The sequence below is a fragment of the Lepus europaeus genome, unplaced genomic scaffold (genome assembly GCF_033115175.1).
Source record: "Lepus europaeus isolate LE1 unplaced genomic scaffold, mLepTim1.pri SCAFFOLD_204, whole genome shotgun sequence".
NCBI classification, from domain to species: Eukaryota; Metazoa; Chordata; class Mammalia; order Lagomorpha; family Leporidae; genus Lepus; species Lepus europaeus.
Genome location: NW_026909096.1, coordinates 120,001 through 135,000, shown reverse-complemented (window position 1 = coordinate 135,000; position 15,000 = coordinate 120,001).

The window sequence follows — 15,000 nt, the reverse complement described above, 5'->3', positions numbered from 1 at the left end:
CACGGGATCTCACCGCCAGCACCCTCCGAGGGCAAGGGCGGTCCCGCGGGATGGGGAGGCGGCACCTGACGCGGCCAACCGGGGGCCGTCGTGCCTCAGCCACTGCCAGCCAACACACGTCCTCACGTGGGGAAAACCACCGGCCACCGCCACCGCCACCGGTCACGGACAGACCCCAACCCCACAAAGCCCCCACAGGCACGCGGGGAGCAGAGCCTTCAAAGAGTCCACCCTCCCCCGGAGGGGGGGAGGGCGAACGGCCCAGCCCGCCGAGGCAGCGAGGGGGGGTGGGGGCCGCACCGGGGCCACGGAGGGCGAGGCACCGGAGGCGCGAGGGAGAGGACGCGGGAATCGCCTCGGGCCACAAAAGCCGGACCCCGCCGGGGAAACGGACACGGGATCGCACCGCCACACGCCAGGGCGGCCCCGCGACGGCCAGGGACACCGGAGCCCGCCTCCGGCGACCCTCCGCGTCTTCTCCCACGCGCACCCGGGAGCCCCGCCGCCGGGGCGCCTCCACGCGACGTCGCCAACAACCGCACACGCCGAACGGCCCTCGCGCCGCCTCCCGCCCAGCCAACCGTCCGGATCCCCGTTCCCGGGAAGCGCCGCGACCCCGAGGGAACGCTCCCCAGGGGCGACCACGCGGCCGAGGGGGAAGAGAGGGCTGGGCCCAAGCCCAACACACGTGCCGACCGCCGCCCCGATGACGGCCAGTCGCAGCCCGGGGTGGCGAGCAGGGGAAGCAGGGAGCCGCCCGCTCGCGCCACAGCCCCGGGGACGCGCAGGACAGACCACGCGCGCCCCCGCCCAGCCCCGGCCGACAAGGCAAACACGGAGAGTGACACGGAAGGCACGCGCACGCACGGGCGCGCGCGCCGGCCCCAAACACGAACGAGCGACGGACCGCCAGCCCGGCCCGGCGGGACCCTCCCCCAACACGGAGGGGGGAGGCGCGGGCCGCGGCCGTTAGGGCCGAAAGAGCAGCGCCCCGGTCCCCACCGCGGGGACCGGCAGACCCACCAGCACGCCTACGCTTCCCCCCCCAACAGAAGGGGCAAACGGGGCGCACGGGTGGAGCACGCCACCCAACGCACTCAGCACAGGAGGGACGGCGGCCAGGGGGTAACGGTACCCCATCAGAAGGCACGCCCCTCTCGGATCGCTAGAGAAGGCTTTCCTCACCGAAGGTGGGCCACACCCCCACTCCAACTGCCCCCTCCCCGCCGGGCCGGCAGGAGGCAAACCGAGGGAGCACCACCCGAGGCCACGCAATCGGGGCGGGGGGGGGGGGGGGTCTGCGGTATAGGTAAAGAAATGGCACTTTGAGCATCCGCGGCCAGGGCCAGGGCAGGCTGGGCGCCCATCCTCCAGGCCCAATCTCCGACCAATACATCAGGCCCCCAGGTCCCAGCAGGGCAGGGACAGTCCTTCCTGCAGCTTAGGGACTTTGTCACACTCTGTCTCGGGCTCCTCGGCCACTTGTCATCCCTTGCCGGCTCCGGAGCCCGCGACAGCCATATCAAGGCGGCCACCAGGTGGAGTCCAACAACCGACACCGAGGAACCAAGGGACAGCCAGCTGGATGCATCCAGGCGGCAGGGGGACGCTCAGAACGTGTTTCTCGGCTGCCCGGGGGCAGAGAGTGTGTGGAGGGGGTCGGGGGCAGGTGTCTGCATAACCACAAAGGCTGTGGGGCATAGGTGCCCACACAGCCGAGGGTTGGGACTCAGCAGGCTGGAAATCTCAGAGCATGAAGTGCCTCCCAAAGACAGGTCTGGCCTCACCTGGCTCCGGGAGTCAGCCTGTCAGACCCCCAGGGAGGGGGTCTTCGTCTTCTCTTGGCTCACGGGGTGTGTGTGGGGAGGGAGAGGGGGGCATCGGGAAGGAGGCTCATCCTCTGGCAGCACACCATCTGTGGCAGAGGCCATCCATGGGCTTCACTATTGCCTGGGATACACTCCACAGATCACTATTTACACAGAAGTTTTAAAAAACGGGGGGGGGGGGGGGCGAGGGGGGAGTGGAGTGGAGTGGAGTGTGTCATTTCTTATTTTTTGTATCTGTGAACTACATCGAACCTCTTCTCTTTGTATTGATATCACATTCACATAAGAATTGATGAGAATCGTGTTGCACTCAGGACCGTGCGTTCTTCCCAGTGACCCTGGGAATCTAAAGACTTCTTTAAAAAGTCCACTTGGCCACCCAAAGGTGAAGGAAGGAAAGGAAAGGAGGAAGAAAAGACAAGAGAGTGGCAGAGAGAATTAAAAAGAGGGGAAAACATTGAAAGAACACGAGAGAGAGAGAGAGAGAGAGAGAGAGAGAGAGAGAAATTGGAGTAAGAAGAAAAAAAAAGGAGGACGAACAGAAAGACAAAAACTAAGAAGAGAGAAAGAAAACGTAAAAAATGGGGAAAAGAAGGAATGGAAGTTTAGAAAGAAAACCGTGAGGACACGAGGACACGACAAAGAGAGGAAACACATGAGGGAAGGTGGGAGACAAAAATGAAACCAAAATAAGGAAGAGAGGAGAGAGCATGAAGATTTAAAAAGACGAGAGAGAAAGAGACAGAGAGACAGAGACAGAGACAGAGAGAGAGAAGGCAAGCAAGTGGGAAGAAAAAATAAGAAAGGGCAAAGAATATCAAGTCAAAGGGGGAGTGAGAAATAAAGTCGTGAGAAAGAGAAAGAAGCTAGAAGGAGACGGACAGACACACGGACGAGCGGGGAACAGCACGAGAGCAAGAGACAACAGGGAATAAACTGAGAAAGAGAACATAAAAGAAGGAAGGAAGGAAGGAAGGAAGGAAGGAAGGAAGGAAGGAAGGAAGGAAGGAAGGAAGGAAGAGAAGAAAGAAAGAAAGAAAGAAAGAAAGAAAGAAAGAAAGAAAGAAAGAAAGAAAGAGAAAGAAAGACGCCAACGGTGACCCACAGGGGACTCAGATCACCCAGGGTGGCGCCCAAGGACCCAAGAGCCGACCCCCAGTCACAGCCCGCTCCCCGCCCCCGGCCAGCTCCCCACCCTTCTCGCGGCAGCGCGGCGGCAGCGGCGGCGGCGGCGGCGGCGGCGGCGGCGCCCCAGCCCAGAGAAAAATGCCCCCCCCCCGCCGCCCACCCCACAGCAGAAAGCTCGCCTGTGCTCCACACCGCGCATGTGCTAAACAGGCCCCCAACCACTGCGCAGCCTCCACCCCGAAGCCTCGCGATACTCAGGACACTGTTTAGTCGCCAGCGCCATTTTGGCTTTCACCGGCCACCGTGCCCGATCTGATACTGTGGTCGCTAGGTGGCGCGCGAGTATCGCCGTAGAGAGCTTTGGTTCTCTCGGCGGGGGTGGGTGGGGAGGAAGGGGGGGATGAAGGGCAGGACAGGGCAGAGGAGGCCGAGGGAGGAAGGTGAATGGGGAATGACACTGGGTCCCAGGCCCGTGAGTCAGCTCCAGATTCTCTCTCTCTCTCTCTCTCTCTCACACACACACACACACACACACACCCTTGGGCCACGTTTCTCCAGGCCTGGCTCTCCAGAAATCTCATCCAATGATGAGCGGGAGGGCCTCCCGTTAGCTGGTAGCTGGGCCAGACAGGAACACAGGCACACACTCACACTCACACTCTCACTTTCTTCAATGCAATCACTGTCTCCAGCCGGGACGGCCCGCCCTCCCTCCCTAGGTAGTACTGTTATAAAGGATGGCCCAGTATCTCCTCGATGTGTGTCTCCTTCCACCACCAGGAGTTGAAAGGAAATGCGAAGGGTCACCACTGGAAGACCGGGAGGCAGGGTGGAAGCACAACAAACCTGCCCGGCTTTCTATGTTTCTTGGAGAGATACGTTGATTTATGCAATTTTTCTTTCTTTTTTATGTGAAATGCAGTGACAAAGAGAAGGATAGAGAGAGGGGGGAGAGAGGAGAGGTAGGAGAGGTGGTGGGGGAGAGAGAGAGAGGGAGAGAGAGAGAGAGAGATCTTCCATCCACTCATTCATTTCCCAAATGCCCACAGCAGCTGAGGCTGGGCTAGGCCAAAGCCAGCAGCCAGGAACTCCATCTGGGTCACCATTGTGGGTGACAAGGACACAACTACTTGGCCCATCTTCCGCTGACATTGTCTTTAACCTGTTGTGCCACAACGCTGCCTAGCTCCCACTAGCTAGCTTTAAATTTCTGTCTTTTAGCCGGCACCACGGCTCAATAGGCTCAATAGGCCAGGAGAAACATCTGGCTCCTGCCTTCAGACCAGCGCGGTGCGCCAGCCAGCGCGGTGGCCATTGGAGGGTGAACCAAAAAAGAAAAAAAAGAAAAATAAGAAAAAAAATTTCTTTTTCTTTTTTTTTTTTTTTTTTTTGGACAGGCAGAGTTAGACAGTGAGAGAGAGAGAGAGACAGAGACAGAGAGAAAGGTCTTACTTCCGTTGGTTCACACCCCCCCCCCCCCAAATGGCCGCTACGGCCAGGCCAGCGTGCTGCACCAATCCGAAGCCAGGAGCCAGGTGCTTCTCCTGGTCTCCCTTACGGGTGCAGGGCCCAAGCACTTGGGCCATCCTCCACTGCACTCCTGGGCCACAGCAGCGAGCTGGACTGGAAGAGGAGCAACCGGGACAGAATCCAGTGCCCCGACTGGGACTAGGACCCAGGGTGCCAGCGCCGCAGGCAGAGGATTAGCCTAGTGAGCCATGGCGCCGGCCTCTATCTGTCTTTCTTCTAAGATCTTAGGGGAGCCAAGGACCTCTTTTGGGGGCAGAAAGGAGGTGGAATGGCAGTGGATCAGAGATGTGAAAGAAGGGAGGACAGTCTTCCAGAGAGAGCAAGGAGAGGGAGAGAGAGAGAGCGAGCACTTTACTCTGCTCCCCATCAGCAGGTAGGGGTCAGAGGAGGAAGAGAGCAGACTGGGTCTCTGGGAAACAGGACAGGAGCCTGGCCTGGCTTCCCCTTCCCAGCACATGAGCAGAAATGGCTGCACAGTGAGCAGCGTCTGGGCACACAGGATCCAGCTCAGCCCACAAGAAGCTTCTGCTCCCTCCGGTGAGGCACAGAAAGAAGCAGGGGAGAGCCAGCCACCGCACCCCAAGAGACACCGCAGCACCACTCACCCTCCCATTCCAAGAGGGGTTTTGCTCCTGAGAAGTTCTCATCCACTCTCCTCTGTGCCTGGGAAGGCACTGCCCCTAAAATGGCCTTCCAAGTGTTCCAGAGAAACAACACACCCAGTCAGACCTGTGTGTACGTGTATGCGTGTGTGTGGAGATGGAGAGAGCCCTTCAGAGCTACGTGTGTGTGTGCGCGCGCATGTGTGTGTGTGTCTGTGAGTCTGTCACAATGACATACCAAAATAAACCAGTGCACCATACACACATTTTGACTGCAGCTTGACCACCCACCCTGGAACACCAGGGCAGGGAGGGATGTCAGGTCTCTGGAACCCACCTGGGAGAAGAAGTCTTCTGGCTCCCAAGGCTCGCTCCCCTGGGACTGGGGGGGAAGATGAGGAGCAACAGATAGAAGTAGATCACAGAGAAACATCGCTCCTCAGGCGGCCTTTGAGGCCTTCCTTTTGGGGTAGATATCATTCTCTACACGTGGCAGCCAAAGCCGCAGGCACGGAGGACAATGAGAAAAATTCAGTCAAGGGAACCAAAGCACGGGCGAGAGGGGGGTTGCCTGATCAAATTAGAGGTCAGGTCTGGGCCATAGTCTCCTTAAGGGAGAAGAAGACCCAGACACTAGTTTTCTTTCTTTCTTTCTTTCTTTCTTTCTTTCTTTCTTTCTTTCTTTCTTTCTCTTCTCTCTCTCTCTCTCTCTCTCTCTCTCTCTCTCTCTCTCTCTCTCTCTTTCTTTTTGAATCCAGGCACCCAAGTCAGAAAATCCACAGGGCAGTCGTGTCTACGGTTTCCTATGGGGACAAAATCCGGGGTCGATGTCGTTCAGAACAAACAACTTTCTTCTTCCACCTTTCCAGGTGAAGAAGGGGAGACTCGGGGCGGGTGGGGGTGGGGAGGGAGACCGACCGACCCCAGTCTCCAGTCTCAGATGGGCCAGCCCCATCCAAAGGCACGCCAGCAGCTTCCAAAGGAGGAAGTCCAAAGGCGCTCCACACCCAGCCCGCGCCAAACAAGCCCCCACCCCCAACCGCCCGCTGGCCCTGGAAGTTGTGACTCCATCTTAGCTCTGCCTCACCAAACCCGTGTTCAATACTGTGGCCGCTAGGTGGTGCGCGAGCCTCAGGCAAGAGAGACTCAGCTCGGCTCGGCTCGGCTCGCGCGGAGTGAGGGCCCGGTGAAGACGAAGGGAAGCAGAAATTTCACACTGAATCCTCCCTCCTTCCTTACCTGCCTCCCTCCTTCCCCATCGACTCCACATCCACAGAGACCTGTCCAAAGAGAGTCCAGGTAGGGCTATCGACAGTATCCGCTTTATTCCCAGAAACCTCCTGCTTAAAAATAACCGGTAGTCTCAAAGATGTCTGTCACCAACCAGGTTCTCCTTCTTTTCTTTACACAGAAAGATGTATTGATTTACTCGAAAGGTAGTTACAGAGACAGTCGGCTCACTCCCACAAATGGAACTACAACAGCCTGGGCTGGGCCAGGCCAAACCCAGGAGCTTGGAACTTCATCGAGGTCTCCTGTATAGGTGCAGGGGCCCAAGCACTCAGGCCATCTTTTGCTATCTTCCCAAGCACATTAGCAGGGAGTTGGACTCTGGCATCGCAGGCAGTGGCAACCTCAGGGGCCTAGGAAGCGGTTCCTTGGTCTCAAGCCTCTGCCTGCAATGCTGGCATCCCACAGCAGCATGGGTTTGAGTGCCACCTGGTCCAGGCAGGACTGATCCAGCTTAACCAGATGCCCCACAATGCTCGCATCTCTCTCTCTCTCTCTCTCTCTCTCTCTCTCTCTCTCTCTTTCTCTCATTCTCCTCCTCCTCCTTCTCTCCTTCCCTGTCTCTGTAATGCTGCCTCTCCAATAAGTATGTAATCCATTAAAAAGTGAAAAGAAAGTGATGGATTGTGGGATGGAATCTTCAACTATCTTCAACTAATCATTAAGATGATCCACCTCTCCCACTGGAGTACCTGGATTGGATTTTTTACTCTAGCTCCCCACCAGTGGAGATTCTGGCGTGCAGCACTGACAGTTCCCATCACTCACACCCAATAGCGTCTGACTCTATTTTTTCACCATGGGGCTTTCTAACGATCCCCACACATAGATGTCAGGGAGCCAAGTACTTGAAACCTCACCTGCTGCCTCCCAGGGCATGCCCATGCCCCTGCAGAAAGCTTGAATCAGAGGAGAGTCAGGAATCGAACCCATGTCCACTGCATGAAACGGGAGCACCCCATGCCGAAAACTCTAACCGTTGATCCGAACGCCCACCACACATCACACATTATTTCTTCAAGTTTTTTTTTTTTTAAATTTATTTTTGACAGGCAGATAGTGAGAGAGAGAGAGAGAGAGAGAGAGAGACAGAGAGAGAGAGACAGAGAGAAAGGTCTTCCTTTGCCGTTGGTTCACCCTCCAATGGCCGCCACGGCCGGCACGCTACAGCCGGCGCACCGCGCTGATCCGAAGGCAGGAGCCAGGTGCTTCTCCTGGTCTCCCATGGGGTGCAGGGCCCAAGCACTTGGGCCATCCTCCACTGCACTCCCTGGCCACAGCAGAGAGCTGGCCTGGAAGAGGGGCAACCGGGACAGGATCGGTGCCTGAACCGGGACTAGAACCCGGTGTGCCGGCGCCGCAAGGCGGAGGATTAGCCTAGTGAGCCGCGGCGCCGGCCTATTTCTTCAAGTTTTTTAAGATTCATTTATTTATTTATTTCTGAATCGGAAAGGTAAAGTGTGTGTGTGGGGGGGTAGAGAGAAACACACAGAAAGAGAGATTGCTTCCATCTGCTGGTTTCACTCCCCACCTCTTCAAACTACAGCTCTCTACAACATGCCCACCTTTGCAAATTCCCTCACAACACCGCCAAAATGAAGGAACATACTAGTGGCGGCTGTCCCACGGCTGCTCATCTGTCCTATCGCTGCCTTTGACAAAATTTCTGTGACACACGAAACATCCGAGTGACCATGTACAGCAGCAGCACCAATCTTGTGTCACCGCACTATAACAGACTAGGTAATTCTGTGAACTTCTTTTAGGATGCGGACAGAACCGACTTCCTCTGTGTATGCGTGTGTATATACATATACATATATATATATAATACACGTAAAATAAAATATATGAATATGAATAAAATATATGAATATTTAATATATAATAATATAATATATCACATTACATCATATAAATATATATCATACATATTATATTATATATAATTATATATTATAAATATATTATATTATATAATAATATATGATTATACAAAATATATTATATTAAAGATAATATATCATATATTATATAATATATAGTATATATCATATTATATTATATATATGTATCATATATAATGTATTACAAATATTATAATATATTATGTGATATATATTATATAATATGCTGTCTATTACATATTATATATAATTATATGTATAGTGTGTATATATATATATATATATATATATATATATGTCGATCCGAAGCCAGGAGCCAGGTGCTTCCTCCTGGCCTCCCACGTGAGTGCGGGCCCAAGGACCTGGGTCATCCTTCACTGAACTCCCGGGTCACCACAGCAGAGAGCTGGACTGGAAGAGGGGCGACCGGGACAGAATCCGGCACCCCGACTGACCGGGACTAGAACCTGGTGTGCCGGCGCCACAGATGGAGGATTAGCTTAGTGAGCCGGCGCCGGCCCCCGGGGTATGGATTGTTGAAAAATCTCCTTTCACTCTTTGTCACAGGACCCACAGTCATTTACAGTGCTTCTTTTCTGATGCTCCAAATGGCTGCACTGTCAGATTTTCACATCCCTCACATCCCCACTCGACAAAGCCAGAAAACTTCCTCGCTCGTGTGAAATCTACTCCCGTCGGAAACATGTTCAACCGCACAGTTCCATGACATTTGGTACGCTCACGTCACGGTCACGTTCGTTGCTGTAGGCCTATTTTTATTTTTAAAATAAGGAGGGAGAGGAGGACACACACACACACACACACACACACAGGCTGGAGCTGGGTCAGAGACTGCATCCAGATCTCCCACATGCGCAGCAGGAGCCTAAACACTTTGGGGTATTTGTCAGACACTACCCTTCCTATTTGCCCAACGACAGCCATATCCCCCTATGGCCCCCAACCCCACCTCGCCCGCCCACTCATCGTGCCATAACAAGTCTTCCTCTGCGATTCCTTCACATTTGTCCAACTACCTCTTGTGTTAGGGTGCTGAGAAGGCACGTGAGGTCACTGATACCCTGGGCTCACGGAGGGGGACTGTGGATTTCCACGGGAAGCAGGGGGGAGAATGAGAAGTGCTCGTGAAACCCAAAGGCGAATGACCATAATCTGTCCCTCCTCCCCAGAGCAAGCACAGCTCAGCAGAGGTGTCTGTCTGTCTGTCGTCAAAATCATCCCCTGCTAGCCTTCTGTCCCGTGACTGCCAGAATTCCAGAACGGCAAGAGAATCTGCTTGGCATTCCACTGCACTGGTTCTGTCTCCTCTGAAAGACACATGTGCACACTCTATCTCAAGCAAACACACCCCAGGCCGTAAAGAAAAAAAAAGATGTCAGCCTTCAAGGCAGGGTTTCAGCTGTGGTAGCCGTCATCGTTAAGGGGACTGACTGACTGACCTTTGCCCCAGAAAGGCAGCATTCTGGAGGAGCAGGGAAAGTTGGCCATTCACTGACAAAGGCCTGAGGCGCGCGGGGGGGGGGTGGGGTGGGGGGGGTGGGGGGGGGGAGGCGGCTGAGGAGAAGAGAAAGGGAAACCCATTCACAGAGAAAAAAGCTCTGGGCTGTTTCTTCTGCATTTGAATGAAGCCAATTGAATGAGGCAGATTCCAAGTCATTGAGGGTGGGTGGGTGTGGCAAGTAGATTCCCAAGGCCAGGCTACCAGTTTCTCTCTTCAGCTGTGCCTTGCAAAGTCATCACAGTGGCAGGATAGGTGTTGGAGGAGACAAGATTCATTCAGGGAGGGTGTGTGTCCTCCCCCCATGTCTGTCCCCATGGGCACCTCTGCCCTGACTCTGGCCTAGGAAGAGGGCACGGGGCAGGGGAGTGAAATAACTGGCCAGGGATGCCAGGAACACAGCTTTCCTCCCTGCCCTTTTGCTCCTACCCTGGAACATCTTAGCTTATCCAGAGAATATTCTATAACTAGGAAGAAGGCACAAGTATATATTTTTTTCTTTTTCTTCTTGGGCATAGGTCCACACTGGTGTATTCCACCATGAGCCCATCCACAGGCATGTTTAACTTACCAGTTGTTCTTTGGCCCGAACATACGAGGCTGCTGCCAGATGCATCTCTGCTCACAGATCCTTCTGTATTAGCCTATTTGCTTGCTTATGTGCAAGGTGAAAAACAGAGAGAGAGATAGAGATAGATAGAGATGGGGTGGGGGAGAGAGAATGTGAGACATCAGGTTCACTCCCACAGATGGCCACCATGGCCAGGGTTGGGCCACGATGAACCCAGGAACCAGGAGCTTCTTCCAGGTGCCTAAGGACTTGGGATATCCTCTGATGCCACCACCCAGGCCATTATCAGGGAGCTGGATTGGAACTGGAGCGGCTAAGGCTCAAACTGGTGCCCATGTGAGATGCTGGGGGGTCACAGGCGGCTGCTGTACCTGATGCACCACAATGCCAGTCCCAGCAGTGTCTTTATATTATGAAATCTGCTTCATTCATACAAGTTGTGATGCCAGCAAATTTCTACACACAGGACCAGTGTGGTTAAGCCAGTTACAGAGAGGCAGAGGCAGAGGTCTCCCACCCACCAGTTCACATCCCAGGTGGTCGAAACACCCTGAGTTGCACCAATACGAAGCCAGGAGCCTGAGCTTTTTCCATGTCTCCCGTGGGAGTGCAGGGGCAGAAGGCAGGGGCAGAAGGACCACCTTTTACTGTTTTTGCGGACCACAGCAGAGAGCAGCCAGCTGGGATGGGATGGGATTTGAACGGGAGCCCATATGGGATGCCGGCACTGCTTGTGGCAGTTTTACCTGCTACACCACAGCACAGGCCCCCTAATAATAATAATAATAATAATAATAATAATAGTAATTCTTTTTTGAAATATTTTTATCTTTATTTTTTTTTTTATTTTTTTTACCGGAGAGTCAGAGTTACAGAGAGCCCTTCCATCTCAAACTGGAGCCACAGGCAGATGCTTAACCTACTATGCCCCAGGGTCAGCCCAATCCCCCCCCCCCTTCAGAGACTTAATTGGCCAATTCTTTTTTAAAATTAACTCACTCTTATTTATGTGAAAGAGTTTATGAGGTGATTGTCTGAGAGTTGGGAGGGGAAGAGAGATCCTCCATCTGCTGGATGGGCTCTGGGTGGCCAGGGCAAATCCAGGAGGCAAGTGCCAGGAGCTTCATCTGTCCCACATCTCCCAGCTGGGCTCGGGGACCCAAGTAGTAGGTCAATCTTCCCGTTGCTTTCCAGGTGAATTAGCAAGGAGCTGGATTGGAAATGGACCTCATATTAGTGGATCACAGAGTCACAGCTGAGCTGAGCCCCCTTAAGATTTTTTTTTTTTTCCTTCTTCTTCCCTTCCGGCCAGCGCCATGGCTCAACAGGCTAATCCTCTGCCTAGTGGCGCCGGCACACCGGGTTCTAGTCCCGGTCGGGGCGCCGGATTCTGTCCCGGTGCCCCTCTTCCAGGCCAGCTCTCTGCTATGGCCAGGGAGTGCAGTGGAGGATGGCCCAAGTGGTTGGGTCCTGCACCCCATGGGATACCAAGATAAGCACCTGGCTCCTGCCTTCGGAACAGCGAGGTGCGCCGGCCGCAGCGCGCCAGCCGCGGCGGCCATTGGAGGGTGAACCAATGGCAAAAGGAAGACCTTTCTCTCTGCCTCTCTCTCTCACTGTCCACTCTGCCTGTCAAGAGAGAGAGAGAGAGAGAGAGAGAGAGAGAGAGAGAGAGAGAGAGGTCTTCCTTTTCTGTTGGTTTACCCGCCAAGGGCCGCTGCGGCTGTCGCGCTGCACCGATCCGAAGCCAGGAGCCAGGTGCTTCTCCTGGTCTCCCTTATGGGTGCAGGGCCCAAGGGAGGACTTGGGCCATCCTCCACTGCCTTCCCAGGCCACAGCAGAGAGCTGGACTGGAAGACTAGCAACCGGGACAGAATCTGGCACCCCAACCGGGACTAGAACCCGGTGTGCTGGCGCCGAAGGTGGAGGATTAGCCTAGTGAGCCACGCGCCAGCCCAAGATTATTATCATTATTATTATTTTTTTAAAGATTGCACTGTACTGGGGCCAATCCAGCTCTCTGCTATGGCCTGGGAAAGCAGTAGAAGATGGCCCAAGTCCTTGGGCCCCTGCACCCACGTGGGAGACTGGGAAGAAGCTCCTGGCTCCTGGCTTTGGAGCGGCGTAGCTCCAGCCATTGCAGCCATCTGGGCAGTGAACCAGGGGATGGAAGACTCTGCCTCTCTCTGCCTCTGCCTCTCTGTAACTCTGTGTTTTAAATAAATAAATAAATCTATCTTTCCTTCCTTTCTTTCAAATAAATAGATCTTACAAAATAAAAATTCCTGAAGTCAGGTACTCTGGAGAAGCTCTTAAAAAAAAAAAAAAAAAAAAACACAAAAAAAACACAAGGCCGGCGCCGCCACGGCTCACTAGGCTAATCCTCTGCCTTGCAGCGCCGGCACACCGGGTTCTAGTCCCTGTCGGGGCGCCGGATTCTTTTTTTTTTTTTTTAATTATTATTATTATTATTATTATTATTATTATTATTTTTGACAGGCAGAGTGGACAGTGAGAGAGAGACAGAGAGAAAGGTCTTCCTTTTTGCCGTTGGTTCACCCTCCAATGGCCGCCGCGGTAGCGCGCTGCGGCCGGCGCACCGCGCTGATCCGATGGCAGGAGCCAGGTGCTTCTCCTGGTCTCCCATGGGGTGCAGGGCCCAAGCACTTGGGCCATCCTCCACTGCACTCCCTGGCCACAGCAGAGAGCTGGCCTGGAAGAGGGGCAACCGGGACAGGATCGGTGCCCGAACCGGGCTAGAACCCGGTGTGCCGGCGCCGCAAGGCGGAGGATTAGCCTAGTGAGCCGCGGCGCCGGCCAGGGGCCATTTGGGACATCAGCATCTCATATCAGAGCATGGAGCCACACACACTGGCAGATGCTTAACCTACTATGCCCAGGGCCAGCCCATCCCCCTCCCCCCCTTTTCAGAGACTTAGTTAGCCAATTCTTTTTAAATTTAATTTATCCTTATGTATGTGGAAAAGGTATGGGGTAACTGGCTGAGGGTTGGGAGAGAAACAGAGGTCTTCCATCTGCTGGATGGGCTCTGGGTGGCCAGGGCAAATCCAGGAGGCAGGTGCCAGGAGTTTCATCTGTCCCACATCTCCCAGCTGGTTCAAGTAGTGGGTCAATCTTCCCGTGGCTTTCCAGGTGAATTAGCAAGGAGCTGGATTGGAAATGGAAGAGGAGGGACTGGAAATAGATCTCATATTAGCAGATCACGGAGTCACAGCTGAGCCGAGTCCCCTTGAGATTTTTTTTCTTTTTTTCTTTCTTTCTTTCTTTCTTTCTTTCTTTCTTTCTTTCTTTCTTTCTTTCTTTCTTTCTTTTTTTTTTTTTTTTTTTTAAGAAAGATTGCACTGGGGGCCGGCGCTGCTGCGGTGCAGCGGGTTAACGCCTTGGCCTGAAGCGCCAGCATCCCCTATGTGTGCCAGTTTTGAGTCCCGGCTGCTCCTCTTCCAATCCAGCTCTATGTTATGGCCCGGGAAAGCAGTGGAAGATGGCCCGAGTCCTTGAGCCCCTACACCCCCCCATGCAAGACCCAGAAGAAGCTCCTGGCTCCTGGCTTCAGATCTGCGCAGTTCCAGCCATTGCAGCCAATTGGGGAGTGAACCATCAGACAAAAGACCTCTCTCACTCTCTCTGCCTCTCCTCTCTCTGTGTAACTCTTTCAAATAAGTAAGTAAGTAAGTAAATAAATAAATAAATAAATAGATCTATTTTTTTTTTCAGAGTTTTTCATTTACTTGAAAGTCAGAGTCACACAGAGAGAGGAGAGGCAGAGAGAGGTCTTCCATCTGATGGCACTCCTATGTGATGCTGGTGCTTCAGGCCAGGGCATTAACCCGCTGCACTGCAGCGCCCGCCCCAAATAAATAAATCTTTTAACATTTTTTTTAAAAATAAAGATTGCGCTGTATTGGGGCCGATCCAGCTCTCTGCTATGGTGTGGGAAGGCAGCAGAAGATGGCCCAAGTCCTCCTCGGGCCCCTGCACCCATGTGGGTGACCTGGAAGAAGCTCCTGGCTCCTGGCTTTGGATCAGCATGGCTCCGGCCATTGCAGCCATCTGGAGGTGAACCAGGGGATGGAAGACTCTGTCTCTGTCTCTGTCTCTGCCTCTCTATAACTGTTTCCAATACATAACTAAAAAAAAAAAAAAAGCAATCTTCCTTCCTTCCTTCCTTCCTACCTAATAAATAGATCTTATGAAAGAAAAATTTCTGAAGACAGGTACCCTGGAGAAGTACTTAAAAAATAAATAAATAAAATACCACTTGGAACATTAGCATCTTATATCAGAGTGTGGGCTCTTCCTACTTCTTGCTAAAATGTCTTGACCTGGTCCAGTCCCACCTACTGTGGGGCACTTATTTCTTAAGATGGCTTGATTGATTTAGAACACGTAGTGTTCAATTTCTGCACCTACTGACCTTCCTTTTAGATTCAAAAGGGCTCCGCTATCCTGGTAGGAAAGATTCCATTTTGAGTCCAGATGCATGATTTTTCTGGTACTCTGCCTTGGAAGGAAGGAAGGAAGGAAGGAAGGAAGGAAGGAAGGAAGGAAGGAAGGAAGGAAGGAAAATTTTTGAATCGTGATTTTTTTGGGCATTCTGCCTCAT